Source organism: Topomyia yanbarensis, chromosome 1, assembly GCF_030247195.1.
Source record: "Topomyia yanbarensis strain Yona2022 chromosome 1, ASM3024719v1, whole genome shotgun sequence".
Lineage (NCBI taxonomy): Eukaryota > Metazoa > Arthropoda > Insecta > Diptera > Culicidae > Topomyia > Topomyia yanbarensis.
Genome location: NC_080670.1, coordinates 36,458,287 through 36,473,389, shown reverse-complemented (window position 1 = coordinate 36,473,389; position 15,103 = coordinate 36,458,287). Strand labels below are relative to the sequence as shown.

Genomic DNA, 15,103 nt, shown 5'->3' with positions numbered 1-15,103 from the left:
TGTAGTTCAATACCCATCCAAGGTTTGAACGCTTGTGCGAAAAAAAAATTTGTTACCCAGAATTGACTCGAACCAAGATGGCAGTGTAAATATGCCTTATCGCGTCGTGGGATTATCGAACGTGCTCATTTGTGTGTATGTTGGAATTTAATGAAAGAAAAGGTTGGAATATGTCAAAGCTAAAAGCTTATATTTTTATAATCCGGTTGGGACATTATCGAATGCAAAACTTTTCTTTTCAGATTATTCTAATCGTCACCCTTCCTATTCGAAGCCGTTGCACAGTGGTCCAGGAAGCGAAATTAGCGGGAAACAATTGTTAACGCATTCATCTTTAGGTTTAGAGATTTAGTGTCTTAGAAACATTTATTGTGCGTGACAAACAGCATCTTTTGGCTGAAACGGTTTTAGGGTGGCCCTTAAAATGTCAAAGTTGTAGACATTATTTCAAATTATAGTTCAGAGAGAATGATACTTTCTTCTGCAATATTCTAGAACAATTAATTCTGAGCAACTTTGTTGAAGATACTAACTTTGTATCTCAAACCGTTTTCATTTTATAGTGAGTTCCATATCATAACTTAGGGTGTCTCTCAAAAAAGCAGTTTTCTCCGTACAATTTTTTGATATGATTTTTCTCACAAAAGTACCCTGCAGTGTACTTTTAGAGGATGATTAGAGGCAACTTTTGCTGAAGAAAGAAAAATTTTATCTTGTCTAGTTCAAAAGTTATACTTAATTTTCACTTAAAAATATGCCCTTTTCAAATGTCGATATCTCAAAAGGGGGCAAACGAAAATTGATAATTTTGATTGCATTTGAAAGGCTGTACTTTTGCCTACAATATTTTGAAAAATTGGAGAACGCTTTTTTGTCTTTCTAAAATAAATCAAATTTAAATAAAAGTATTTTTGCGTATAATCCTACAGCGCTCATATTAAAAAATATTTGTTTTACGCTGATTCTGTGAATTCATTTGGAGGTTTTTCATAATGCAGATAAGGTAAATACCACCAATCACCAATGACTTGACCTATAATTTGCTTTCAATTGTTGCCAAGATTTCCCAAAATCTACACAAATTTACAAGCGATTTGGTTCATTTGCAGGAACGGTCTCAGCAGGTAGCAGTATCAAGATCTGCAATCTACTAACCTCAAACCAAAAAAACAAAATTGACCTTCATATAACAATATTGTTGAAGTAAAAAAAATCTGATATCCTTCTGTTATATAAATGCATCAAATTATTCAACATAGTTTTTAATATTTTTAAATGAAATAAGAGAATCATTCAAGTACTTAAAACGACTGTCGTAGAATTGGTAGACCACTCTGCAAAGAGCTTAATTGAGTGTATCAAGTGCAATACTGAAACCCAGAAACTAAGCATGATTTCGATTATCAAATGGGGAACTGATGAGAGTTCGACTCATTGCAGCTAAGATGTAACGATTTCCAGTATTACACACACTAGCAGTAAACTTTAAAAGACGCGTTTATTGTGGTTTTTAAATCATCAAACTAATCTTCTACTACAAAAATTAATGGGATCATCTTCATCGACGAAGATGAAAACAGAGCATTGCGCGAATGAAACAATTCCTATATACAGTATGTAAAAAAATTAAAGACACCCCTTTATCGTTTCAGTAGTTTTGGTCATAGGAAAGGTTTGTTGTATTGTACGATGAGCATTCTTTTAAAAATTTTGATATACCGTTTCACAGCCAACAAATAAAAAACTAAATAAGTTACCCGTCGTAATAAAGTGTGGCAGTCTAGTAGTGGTAATGGGATTAAATAGAAAAGAACGAGGGTGTTTTTAATTATTTTACATACTGTACACTTAGGCTTCTTTATGTAGGGGATGCGCGCATAAAAAAACGCCTAAAAAGACTTCAGTGTATATTTGTATTTTCGATAGCTCCATTATGTTTGTTGGTGGTATGGTAGGGTGGAAGTAAGAGGAAAGCGATTCTAGTTTCTATTGCACTCGTATACAGGTTATTTAATATAATGGTTCTCAGGAATAAAGCAAATATATTGACCCTAACACATTGATCATAATTTATATGCATTTCAACGATTGTACATAGGTCTAGTAATTAATGATAGAGTGTGCCACCCTAACGAGTGAGCCCAAAATAGGGTCATCACCCTATTTGCAATATGAAAAACCTCCAAATGTATGTGATACTTGAAAAGTTTTGACAAGAATTCACAGAATCCGCGTAAAACAAATATTTTTTAATATGAGCGCTGTAGGATTATACGCAAAAATGCTTTTACTTAAATTTGATTTATTTGAGAAAGACAAAAAAGCGTTCTCCAATTGTTCAATATATTGTAGGCAAAAGTACAGCCTTTCAAATGCAATCAAAATTATCAATTTTCGTTTGCCCCCTTTTGAGATATCGACATTTGAAAAGAGCGTATTTTTAAGTGAAAATTAAGTATAACTTTTGAACTAGACAAGATAAAAATTTTCTTTCTTCAGCAAAAGTTGCCTCTAATCATCCTCTAAAAGTACACTGAAGAGTACTTTTGTGAGAAAAATCATATTAAAAAACTGTACGGAGAAAACTGCTTTTTTGAGAGACACCCTAAGTTATGATATGGAACTCACTATAAAATGAAAACGGTTTGAGATACAAAGTTAGTATCTTCAACAAAGTTGCTCAGAATTAATTGTTCTAGAATATTTCAGAAGAAAGTATCATTCTCTCTGAACTATAATTTGAAATAATGTCTACAACTTTGACATTTTAAGGGCCACCCTAAAACCGTTTCAACCAAAAGATGCTGTTTGTCACGCACAATAAATGTTTCTAAGATACCAAATCTCTAAACCTAAAGATGAATGCGTTAACAATTGTTTCCCGCTAATTTCGCTTCCTGGACCACTGTGCGTTGGTTAGAGTAGCGTTTGGCCACATTTGTTTAACGCATTGGCTTCGAATGGTACGGTTAGAGAGCATAAACATTTTCAAAAACACCCAGTCGTGATCCGTCGATGGTTGAAGGAGCTATCCACTATCACGTCTATTCGCGGGAAAAGTAGTCGAGTGAGCAAGAATGAAAATGTAGAAAAACCAACAACTCAAGGAACTGGTTTGAACAGCTACCCGACCCGCTAAACAAACTACTTTGGCCCGGAACCTGATTCATCCCCGGCCTAATAGCATTACTTGGGGAGGGGGGGGGGGTTATGTGCATAGCATCCACTCTAATCCAACTACTTAGTAGTTAGTTCTTTCAGTAGGATTACAGCACCCTCTCCTCAACACACTACCATTTTTCGACCGTCCATACAAAGTGGCAATTTCTGTATGACAGTAAAGTTAGCTGTGGGTCGAGAATGTGTACGCTTCCACGTGAAATTCCGCGTAAAATTCTGTGCGAAGTTCCGCGTGAAATTCCATTTTAAATTCCAAGCAAATTCCAAACAAAATATCACGTGAAATTCTACTTGAAATTGCGCTCGAATTTCTGCGGGAAATTTCGCGTGAAATTCCGCGTGAAATTCCGCGCGAAATCACGTGCGAAATTCCGTGCGAAATTTCATGTCAAATTCCGCTTGAAATTTCACGTGAAATTCGGCGCTAAATTCCACGCAAAATTCTGTGCGAAATTCAACGTGAGATTCTGCGTGACATTCCGCGAGAATTTCTTCCCGAAATTCAGATCGAAAATCCGCGCGAAATTCCTCGCAAAAATACACGTAAAATTCCGCCTGAAATTCCACGTGAAATTCCACTTTAAATTCCAAGTAAATTCCATGCGAAATATCACGTGAATTTTTATTTGAAATTGCGTTCGAATTTCTGCAAGAAAGCTTGCGGGAAATTCCACGCGAAATTCCGTGCGAAATTTCATGTAAAATTCCTTTTGAAATGCCACGTGAAATTCTTTTGAAATGCCGAGCGAAATTCCACGCAAAATTCCGCGCGAATGTCTGCGTGAAATCCCGCGAAATTCCGCACAATATGCCGTGCGAAAATCCGTATGAATTTCCTTGTAAAATTCCGCGCAAAATTCCGCGCGAAATTCCACGTGAAATTCCTTGTGAAATTCCACGTGAAATTTAACATGAATTTACGCTCGAAATTCCGCGTGAAATTCCACCTAAAATTCCTTGTGAATGTCCACGTGACATCCCGCGCGAACTTTCTCGTGAAATTCCGCTCGAAATTTTACTTGAAATTTTGTGTGAAATACCGCATGAAATTTCACGTGAAATTCCGTGCGAAACTCCGAGTGAAGTTCCGTGCGAAATTCTTAGTGAAATTGCAAATACCATGAAATTTCACGTGAAATTCCGTGCGAAATTCCGAGAGAAATTCGCATGAAAATGGGATCAACCCATGAAAAAACCATCAACATGGTTCGGTAGATCCCATATATAAATCATAGGTTTTGGCATTAATGGGTTGTCGAGGCCATTTCGTGGTATTGTAAACGTTTTAAAGGTTGTATGGTGTCTGATCTCACGAGAATTTGTTCAGGTTCTACGCGAAGGTTCTATAGTACGATTAACGACACTAGGAAGAAAAGCGCCCGCACGTAGACCGGGACAAAAAATCACTGGACGGATCACACGGGAGTGACTGCCTGGAGGTAGGAGCACAAACAGTATAAATATTTTGGGGACACGCTGTGGATCCACCCTTACAAAAAAACCGGGTGCAACCATGTCGTTGGGAAACACGGCATCGCAACCAAACTTCCGAAAGTCGCGAGTGACCGACTATTTGCAGCGGTCGACTGCGTGATCGGTACGATCTGGGTGAAAGAAGAAATGCCTTCAGATTGGTTGACTTTTTTCAAATGCACCACTACAAGAAGGGCCACAAACTCGAGTGTGGTTGCTATCGCTGCATATGAATGCTCAATGCCTCCAATAAAGTACTCTCCAGTGTTCTGCTTAGAAAACTGCGCCTATTGATTGAATGCTTTGTCGGTGAATACCAAAGTGAGTTTCGAGAAGGGCAAACAATGACGGACCAATTGTTGACTCTGTGACAAAACCTGGACAAACTCTGGGAATAGAACTTACTAACTCACCACTGTATCCGGATTTCGAAACGGCGTCCGATTCGGTGAAACGAAATGAACTGTAGCAGATAATGTTTGCTCATGGCGTTTCGACCAAATTTATTGGGCAGATTCGTATGACGCTAGGCAGGTTGAAATTAAGCGTCCCAATAACCGGTGAGACATCCTTCTCGTTTGTGACATTAGATAGATTGAAGCAGGGTGATGCTCTCTCATCTATTATTCAACACTTGAGCGCTCGAATGTGCGATACAGAAGCTTTCTATTTCCTTCTTGTATATTTGACACTGCTCGATATGTTAGCATAACTGAGCCGTGGGTCTTTAATAATTTTTTTTACAGTATGTAAAAATTAGAATTAACTTTAAACTCCCCATCTGGTTTTTTTGACACTGTTTGTTGCTGCGTGTGGAGATCCTCATCCTTGATGGTGAAACATTAGGTGCGTTGTTTACCGCACCTTGGGGGTCATTTGGTCCGTCTTCTCTCGCGTTTTCGTTCACATCCATATCGTCATCGGTACTGCATTCGCGAGGCTCACGATCCGATGGTCTTGTTTGTTTCTTGTACTTTTGTAAATATTTCTTAATCGGTATTTGATTCTTTATTGGTGGTGTTGGTTGTTGTTTTGGAGGTGTTTGGTGTAATCGTTGTTGGTAATAGCAGTTAGTTTAGTGGTACTACACCTGATCGTTGTTGAGCTGGTATTTGTTACTGCCCGTTCCACAGTCGTTGGCTCAATATCCGGTTGAGGTTTAGCATACGAGGACTGTATACCGGCTTTGGTCGTAATGGGTGAAAGCAGCCTCTTTTTTCCGTAGTGTAGCAGCTGATCATAGTATTGGCACGTAGGAATCTGCCCTGAGTACGAGACCAGTGTTCTTTAGGAATATGTAACACCTTGAGCAGATCTGCATGGGACGGTCAGGTAGGAGGGAGTAGGTTTTGTCGGACGCATTCTCACCACACGAACGCCGTTGCGAAGTCCTGACAAGAATTTCCTCCAAGTATCTTCCTCAGCACTATCTACCTCTCCGTATTTTGACGTGAGTTGTTTAATAACGGCAGAATTAGTACGTGGTGGCAGATCATGTAGCTTTATTTCAATGCTGTCATTATCTATATATCTTGAAATATTTTATAAAATATCATTCGACGACGTGTTTCAAGTTGAATAATGTTTATGTATATGCGACATAGTATTCTATATAATTTTATGGACTTTCGACTGGATTCTTGTTGTTTAGAATTAAAAGCTGCTTGTTGCAGTCCTTAGTGGATTAAAACGACTTGTTTGTTTTTAAAACCCAACGTTTCGATGCCTTGTTTGCGTCTTCTTTAGGAGAGAAAAAAATGTTATCGTTCCTCGTTATTGTTTTTAAACATAATCAGTACCGCATGGCGCAGATGGGGGAATTGCAAGGCATTAACTTCTGCTACGTCGAGCTTCATGTTCACCTTCAACATTTGCTCCACTTCACTAATCGGTGGTCTTGCCGAACATTTCGAGAAGTCAACAGTAACACAGTTTGCCCGCAACAGGTTAAAAACTCGCTTTGCATTGTCACTCATTGTATGTAAAAGAAGTCAATTTTTGCCCTGCTATAACAGCAAAACGATGTCTAGCTTCTGAACTGAGCAAGATGAGAAACCGGACTGCGATGCGGAAGATATGATGTGCAAAGGAACGGAGCCATCATCACGAAATTTCATGTGCATCTTGGCTTCGCGGCTAACATCAACATCGTTGGCGATGATCGCAGAGAAGTGAAAGAGTCATTCGTAGCTTGTAAAAGGGAGTCTCCAATATAGTTGTTATATGCTCATGCGAGTGTGATATTTTTCTAAAATATCAAATCATAAAAAGAATGTTTGTCAACAAATCCACTCTTAGAACCCACAGTAATAAGCTGCACCAGAAAAGACACTAACTCACATACCCATAACGGCATTATGGTGGAATGACATTCTTGTCGACGAAATCCACCTTATTGCTGCTGTACCACTTCAACACTATAAGGCTGCTGTGGCAACGAACTGGTATCGACTATTTCCAAGTTTTAGGCTAGGTGTCTAGCTATGCAGTCCTTGAAAAAGGCCCTAAAACGGATCGAAACGTCGGATGAAGAAGAAATAGTTTATTTTTTATCAGCCAGGCAGCTAACTTTTGGTGGCAACTTGCCAACTCTGACCAGTCGTCATGGGACCGTTGCAACCGTTGATAAAAGGTATCTATATCGTTTTGAACCCGCAACTGCAAATTCTTTTCGAGATAGTTAGTTTCTAGGGTAATTTAGCGACGAAATAAACTGGAATTTTTCTGTGTCCAAATAATACTTTAGTCCAGAAATTGCCTGAAATTCATCTTGATATGGATTTCGTCTGAAAGTATGGTCTGAACTTCGTCAGAATCTGGTCATACAACTTCTTTGAACGTGTTCGGACCACTTGATTTATTCTAACTACGAAGCTAGCTGTGAACGTCTTCCATGGTATTGATCACGTTAGCCTTTTGAGCTGAGTTTGCCGGATCAATGTTATTTCACTGCCGAAACATTATTAACATTTTTAGCAATGGTAGAGAAGAATAGGACAATTCATCATGAATATGGAATTAGTTAAATTGGCTCTTAACGCGGTATATATTCTGAAAAACATATAAGCCAAGTTTAGACAACAATACTAATATATAAATTCGCCCCGTTCATCGTGAGGAATACTTGCAACAATTGAATTACCTGTATGTCGATGTGTGCCACAAGCGGAGTTTTCGTTTAATTCCTGTATGGAGTTTTCGTTTTAATCCGGTTTTGAGTTTTCACCTTAAATATCAACCATGAAGCATCTATATTAATTCATTTCACACCATAAATTCGACATTCACATTCACCTTTCATCCAATATTCGGCCAGCAATGAAAATTTAGCACTACAATTTCTCCAAAACAGTCCTTTCACTCAGTCGTGCCAATGAAACGATCGCATCCCTTTCTACACCACAATCAACTTCACCATGTGTACCGAAAAATCACCTAAAACCTGTTTACTTTCAGCCGTAAGAATTAATCACCACCGTTCGATTTCTCCTCCGTGTATCCAGAGGAATTATCCGAAAAAAAACGCACCACAAAAACTCACGTAGTCACTTCCGGTTCCTAAGTAACTTCACCTTCATGCACACGGAATGGGAATGGGCTGGTTCAAAGCGAACAAAAGAGAGCGCGAAAGATCGATGTCTAATGACACGCACAAATGAACCAACAGCGGCCGGACAGTGGAGAGTCCTACTTGCAGCGTCAACGGCCCGAAACGGCGAAGATCACAACAACGAACCTACAGCCGAAACGATATACGCGGAGGCGGCGCGCGTGCTTCTTCGATCGATTTCACCAACGAAATAAATCCAGCGAACGTGAAACAGCCTGCCAAGACTCGCGATGATCACCCAATGACGGCGTCGCAAGAAGAAAGCAGCCTCGTCGTAGAGAAATTCAACCAGCAGCTGTTTGCCTGCCAGTCGGTGGCTCCGGTGTCCGGTCCGTTTTTCAGAGAGCAGCACACAGACGGAGAGTGAGAACGGCCCGGTTGGTAGGTGTGTTCATATATCTGTACGATTAAACGTACGCGATCATGATCATCATCGTCGTCATCGGTAGGTAGCAACAGTAGCATCGTCGATCCAACCGGCCACCAACCAGCCAGTGTTGCTAATGATCATCGTGACGCGAACGTCAACGAGCGGGAATCAACCGCGTAGCTGAGAGAAGCGAAATATTAAAGAGCTTTTAATTGTAGTCGTTCGTGGTTTGTGGTCGGTTTGTCGAAGCAACGGCATCGAACGGTTTGCTGCCGGTGGAGGAGAGCAAGAAGCTCGAGTGCGGAAATTTCTCTAACGCTCCCCGAGACGCCAGCAGCTGTGGGTATTCTCTACAGTGGTGAACAAAGAATTCGAGACCAGTGTTAGGATTATATAGCACAGTGCCTTAAGATGGAAACCGACTCTGACTGAGTTCGAGTTGATATTTTAAGATGTTGTATCCGTCGGAAATAAAGAAAACCGAAACGGTCCCAAGCTTCGTTATAGCTACAGATATTTTATTTTAAGTTTCATTTAAAAGTTTCAATATCGATCCAAATGCATTTCTGGCACTAAATTTAAAGAATGTTTTCTAAATTACTTTTGCGCCCTTCATGTCCTTATTGTTTGTGAACCACAACTTTTATACACAATGATTCTTAGTATATGAAAGTTTTGCTCAAAGAAACTTGTAAGAATATTGACCGACAACCACACAAAGTTGCGGTTGCCACACTTACTCGAGCCAAGGGAGAAATAAATCATGACTCGCATTTTTACGGTTGATTTTTTTTAATATAGAACTGATGTGGCTTTATAGGATGCAGAGCACATCATAAAACTGCCATTATTGCTTGGGTGAATAAAAGAGGCATGTTTATAAGTGAATTCATAGTCTTTTTATGACTGAGGGAAAGAACCAAACCAGTCATCCAACGAATCTATACCTATGAAAGCATGTTAATAATGGGGAATAGCCAGGAGGTGTGTAAATGTCACAGTTTCAATAGTTTTGCTTGGTACGCAAATTTAGTGTATAATGCTCAGTTGTCATTGTTGTCGCCCTTCCATTCATAGCTATTCAATAAATGCACAGAGAACAAATCAATAATAATAACAAATAATACATAGATAAAACTATGTCGGTCATTTTAAAGATTCCATGTTATCAGTTTTAAATTAAGTTCCCAGCACCTCCCCTTACGACAGTATCCTACTTAACTTCAATAGACCGTTATTTTTCACATAACTAAAATACTCGAAATGGATATCAGTGATATCAGTGGCTAAAGCTACAATAACGACAAGATGTCAATTTACTGTATATTCTCTTCCATAGTCTACGAAAAAAATGACGACGATGACGATAATGATGATGATGTGATGGCTGCAACAGATGAAGTTGAGTTGTACCATTCTCTAGACATTTACGACCCTCAACCTGGTGGACCGGGTGGCAGTGTAAAGGTATAATGGTTTAGCTACCGTTTGTCCCAACACCTTTGCGATAACCCTCTCGTTCGTATGCGCCTTTGGTCTTTTGTTCCTCTGCATCCCCACAAAAGCTATTAAAACACTCGGTCGTTATGTGTAGGTATTCTAAACAGATATCGCAGGCAATAAACGAAAGCTATTAAGCCACTGATAACTGACATACAAGTCAACTTTTCAATGTGTAAGAACGAGTGGCTAGTGGCAACTTGCCGCTAGCCGGCGCTACGATCGGCCGGTATAATCGGTATACGGATCTCGCGTGCAAACTTGGATACAATTGTATTCACGTATTTTTATTCGAATGAAAAATTTTCTAGCTTGTATGTCTGCTCTCTGTGATTAATGACACCGTTGATCTAGAAAAACTCTAGAAAGAGAACTGCGGAGAGAAAAACAGCACTTTTGGTAACGTATGTCCAATGTTATAAGGATAGGCAATGCTCGTTTGGATTCATTTTTTGACAGCTAAACGCGAATTCAATCGATCCAAAATGGAGTCTCCGTAGTTCTCTTTCTAAAGTTTTTCTAGTGCCAATTTGTTTCCCAGGCGAGTAACAAAGTTTGTTCACGAATGATTTGCTATTTCGAAGACATAACTGAAAGTGATGTATGAACTGCTAGGAAAGTTGGCAGATGTAAACAACATACTTTGTACTACACACCAAGAAAAAAGTGTAAATTTACGTCCCTTGACTATGACATATAGCATCAAAAACGACATAGTTTTACGCAGTGGTGGGAAAATACCGGTTGAGTACCGGTACGGTAAACCAAATTTTCACAAGTGTTTATGTTTCCTTTACATTGTGTGCGGTCTTATCGCTGGTTGTGTTTATACGAGACACGAAAACCAAACCGAGTTTCGTTTACACATCACCGCGGTTTGGTTTTGATTTTCGTTTACCGGTGCACGAGTATGGGAAGGAAACACGAGAATAACGAAACCAAACTTCGGTTGTGTATTCGGGTTGATGTTTATCGGCTGTGCTAGTGCTGCTAGTATTTTTATTAAGAATTCTAAACAAATTTCTTTATAATATAAGCTGTTCGGCCATCTATGGGAGCTGTCCATAAATGTCAGCTTCTTTCTCCGAACAGCCTAGATAAGCCGTGTAGTGTCGGTAGTGGTTGTTTCAACCGGCTAAGAATTACACTACGGACTACCTGTTCCGGTGGTAACACCAAACAGGGAACCCCAATTCCATAGTGTCATGCGACCCGTGCTATGGGTAAAATTGTTGAGGGGGTTTAAAATATTCTCAATGGCGAACGGAGCCTGGGAAGAGCCGGGCGAACTCCCCAGTAACTGGCTGTGGTTCACCAGGAGGTTGATAACTCTATTATCTTTCTCCGGACAAAACCAGCCTAGAGGCCGCGTGGCATCCGGTGGGTTTGAAGTATGTCAGTTATGGAAATAACAGTCAAATTCATTCGCAAAGGTGGCCGCGTCACTTATGAGGAGGCAAAGAGCTTAAGACCGATCAGTCTGACCTCCTTCCTTCTCAAATCAGTGGAACGTTTAATCGACCACTACATTCGGGATGGTAGCTTGGGCGAGCACCCGCTGCATGCAATGCAACATGCATATCAGCGGGGGAAGTCTATTACCACCCTGTTACCCAATGTTGTCTACAACGTTGATAAAGCTTTTTCACAAAAGCAATCAAGTTTGGGAGTTTTTCTCGATATTGAAGGTGCTTTTGACAACGTGTCTTTCGAATCCATTTTGGAAACAGCACGAGATCATGGAGTACCTTCATATATCACGAACTGGATACACGCAACGCTTAGCAACCGACATCTGTGCTCATCGTTAAGACAAGTAGAGATGAGGAAACTGAATGTCTGCGGATGTCCTCAAGGTGGTGTAACTAGCCACACAAGACTGTGGCCCCAAATGGTTACTTGGGATGAATATACACTTGCTCCCAGTGACCTTACACTCTCATGTAGTTTTCCTTTTAAAACTTTCAATGTGAGAATTCCTCTTCGTGAGGAATGGCGGTCTGGCTGGATGGAGCGACAACTTGAATAATACGTAGTTTGTTATACGGACGGTTCTTTGTTGGGGAGCCGAGCCGGTGCTGGTGTCTATTGTCATGGGATGAGATTAAACCAATCTTATTCGCTTGGTAGATACTGTACCGTATTCCAAGCAGAAATCTTTGCGATTCTGTGTGGCGTACAATCCGCACTTCAACAGGGAATTTGCGGTAAAAGAATCTATTTTTGCTCTGACAGTCAGGCTCCCCTGAAAGCACTTAGTTCGGCAGATTCGAGATCGAAATTAGTAATCGCATGTCGAACTCAAATCGAAGAACTTAGCATTTCAAATGCTATCTACCTTCTATGGGTACCCGGTCATTCAGGTTTTTACTGGAAATGAATGGGCGGACGAATTGGCTAGAGCTAGCGCTGCGACTGATTTCGTTGGTCCAGAACCAGTTCTACCACCGTCAATAAGTTAGATAAAGCACAAGATTCGCTCTTGGGCTGCATTCGAACATGCCAAACATTGGCGTAGCTTGCAAACTTGCGTTCAAACAAAGGCTTTTCTGTCGGATGTGAGTCCGAAAATGTCAATTTGTTGCATTTTTCCAAGCACAACTGCAGTATTCTGGTCAGGGCACTGACTGGACATTGCAAACTCAATTATCACATGGCTACTATTCAGCGCGCTGAGTATTATTCATGTGATTTTTGTGAATCCGATTACGGAACATCATATCATTTGATATGCAATTGCCCTGTATTAATGCAATTGCGCATCCGGTTTTTTGGTTCTCCATACATAGATGAACCTATGTACAGAGAGCTGAAATTTAAGGATATGCTTTTGTTCCTAACCCAGTGTGGTAAAGGGCTATAGTTTTTTAGCCGTATTTGAATGACAATATCTCTTCGGGGGTGTTGTCGTTCTGTTATCTCAATATCCCCTCGGGGGTGTTGATATATCCGCTCACTGTTTGGGTAGAGGTTCTAAATCCCTCCGGGGGTTGGAAGTTTTATTCCTGCTGTTGTAACACCTGCAGATCGTTCAGCATCACTCCGGGGGTGCAGAATGCTCTGTTTTAATTGTTCTGTGTCGTTGTTTTCCTTACCCCTAACCTTACCACTTCCCCAATCCTTCCCATCAGGAAAATGATGAAAAGACGATTCTTGGCAAGGCACAAATCTCCGATCAATATGGGGAACGTGCCATTTGAGCCAGACGCTACTGATTCCTGATGACATATAGCATCAAAAACGACATAGTTTTACGCAGTGGTGGGAAAATACCGGTTGAGTACCGGTACGGTAAACCAAATTTTCACAAGTGTTTATGTTTCCTTTACATTGTGTGCGGTCTTATCGCTGGTTGTGTTTATACGAGACACGAAAACCAAACCGAGTTTCGTTTACACAGCACCGCGGTTTGGTTTTGATTTTCGTTTACCGGTGCACGAGTATGGGAAGGAAACACGAGAATAACGAAACCAAACTTCGGTTGTGTATTCGGGTTGATGTTTATCGGCTGTGCTAGTGCTGCTAGTATTTTTATTAAGAATTCTAAACAAATTTCTTTATAATATAAGGTATCTCTTCGGTAATTGAAAAAATGTCTTCAGACATATTTCTGTTTAAATAAATTATGTTCGTGGTCATGAATGGCGTTCATTAACTCAATATTGCGACATTTTCATAATGATTTATCATCAGGAAGTTTGCAATATGGGTATGTTTGGTATGGGAAACTGCCCAAAAATCGAAAGTAGGAAATTTAATAGCCTCCGCCATTTTTATACCTATGATAGCAGATCAAAATTTAAGATGACGGTATATTCAAGATATTCTGTCATCTAGAATCACGCGACATGGACCTTTTAAATATAAGAAATATGTCAAAAGATCGCAAATTGATTTTAATGGTAAAAAATATCATGAAACAAGGGTATTTTTGATATTGAAAAGTTGTGTAGAGATTAAAAATTGTTATTTGTTGTCATTTTGCATCCCAATATGGTATTATTTTCACGACGATTTAGCATTTAAAAGCATGCATATTTAAATAGGCACATGTTTCCAAGGAAACGAAACTTGAATTGCGTCGTAAATTAGAAATTCAAAATGGCGGCCTATTCATGATGATTTAACAACACATTTAACATTAATGATTGAAGGTCGTTTTACATGTTTTGTTGTAATGAGACAGACAACTTCGTGATTGGACACAATGTGAACAATTTTTTTTATTCAAATTATTGCGCAACATTTTAAAAAATTTAATTGTTCTGCAGTAGATTTACATACACACATCGACTGGTATCGCCGGAAATATTTATTCCTTAAAGAAACTTAGTTTTTAATGGCGGTCTATAAAATGAAAGTGTTTTTGCTATTCGTTAGTTGGTTGCTGTTCTCAATGAATTAAGTTTTTTTGTAATTGAATAATTTAGTGGTAGTTTTCTCTAAACTCGAATGTTCGCGACCAAACCTTCTAGATGTTTCAAAACGATGTAGGGGAACATGGGGAGACTTGACCAGGTTTTCAGCTAAAACTGCATAAATCTCTAAAAAAGCCTTCAATCCCCCAAAAATCATTCAGATATAATGCACAAAGTTATTGCGCGTCTTCATGATTTTTTGCAGAATTTTTAATTTAATTTTTGAAAAGTTACAAAAGTTTTTCTGTGATCAGGCGTGGGGAGACTTGACCAAGAGAATTTTGAAAAATCATAACAAAAAATAATGACATAAAACATACTGTAATTATTTTTTTCCCTATTGTCGAGATCTCTAGGTAGCAGTAAAAAATATAAAAGGGTTGCATTTGGATAAATTTTGATTTTTTTAAATGCATTTCTTTTTAAGGATTAACTGTACTGCTTGCATTGCATGTTCACACGTCACGAAATCAGTCCTACTATTGCTAACTTTGTTTACTAATACTAAAATATAACGACTTATGTTTTAGGTGGGATTTTTTTATGGCGTGA

General features: G+C 39.3%; 1 protein-coding gene across 2 annotated transcripts in view; it reads right to left on the bottom strand.

The window, feature by feature from the left end:
- The window catches only part of LOC131677377 (uncharacterized), an 85,273-nt gene extending 76,775 nt beyond the window's left edge, over positions 1 to 8,498 (bottom strand). The window contains exons 1-2 of one of the 2 annotated variants that reach the window (XM_058957161.1): positions 7,948 to 8,498; positions 7,796 to 7,879 (exon numbers count right to left, since the gene is read on the bottom strand). The gene's annotated coding sequence lies outside the window, so the exon portion shown is untranslated. Of the gene's footprint in view, positions 1 to 7,795 lie in introns of both variants that reach the window. The other variant, XM_058957160.1, reaches the window with a different exon arrangement.
- Between the last annotated feature and the right edge of the window lie 6,605 nt (positions 8,499 to 15,103).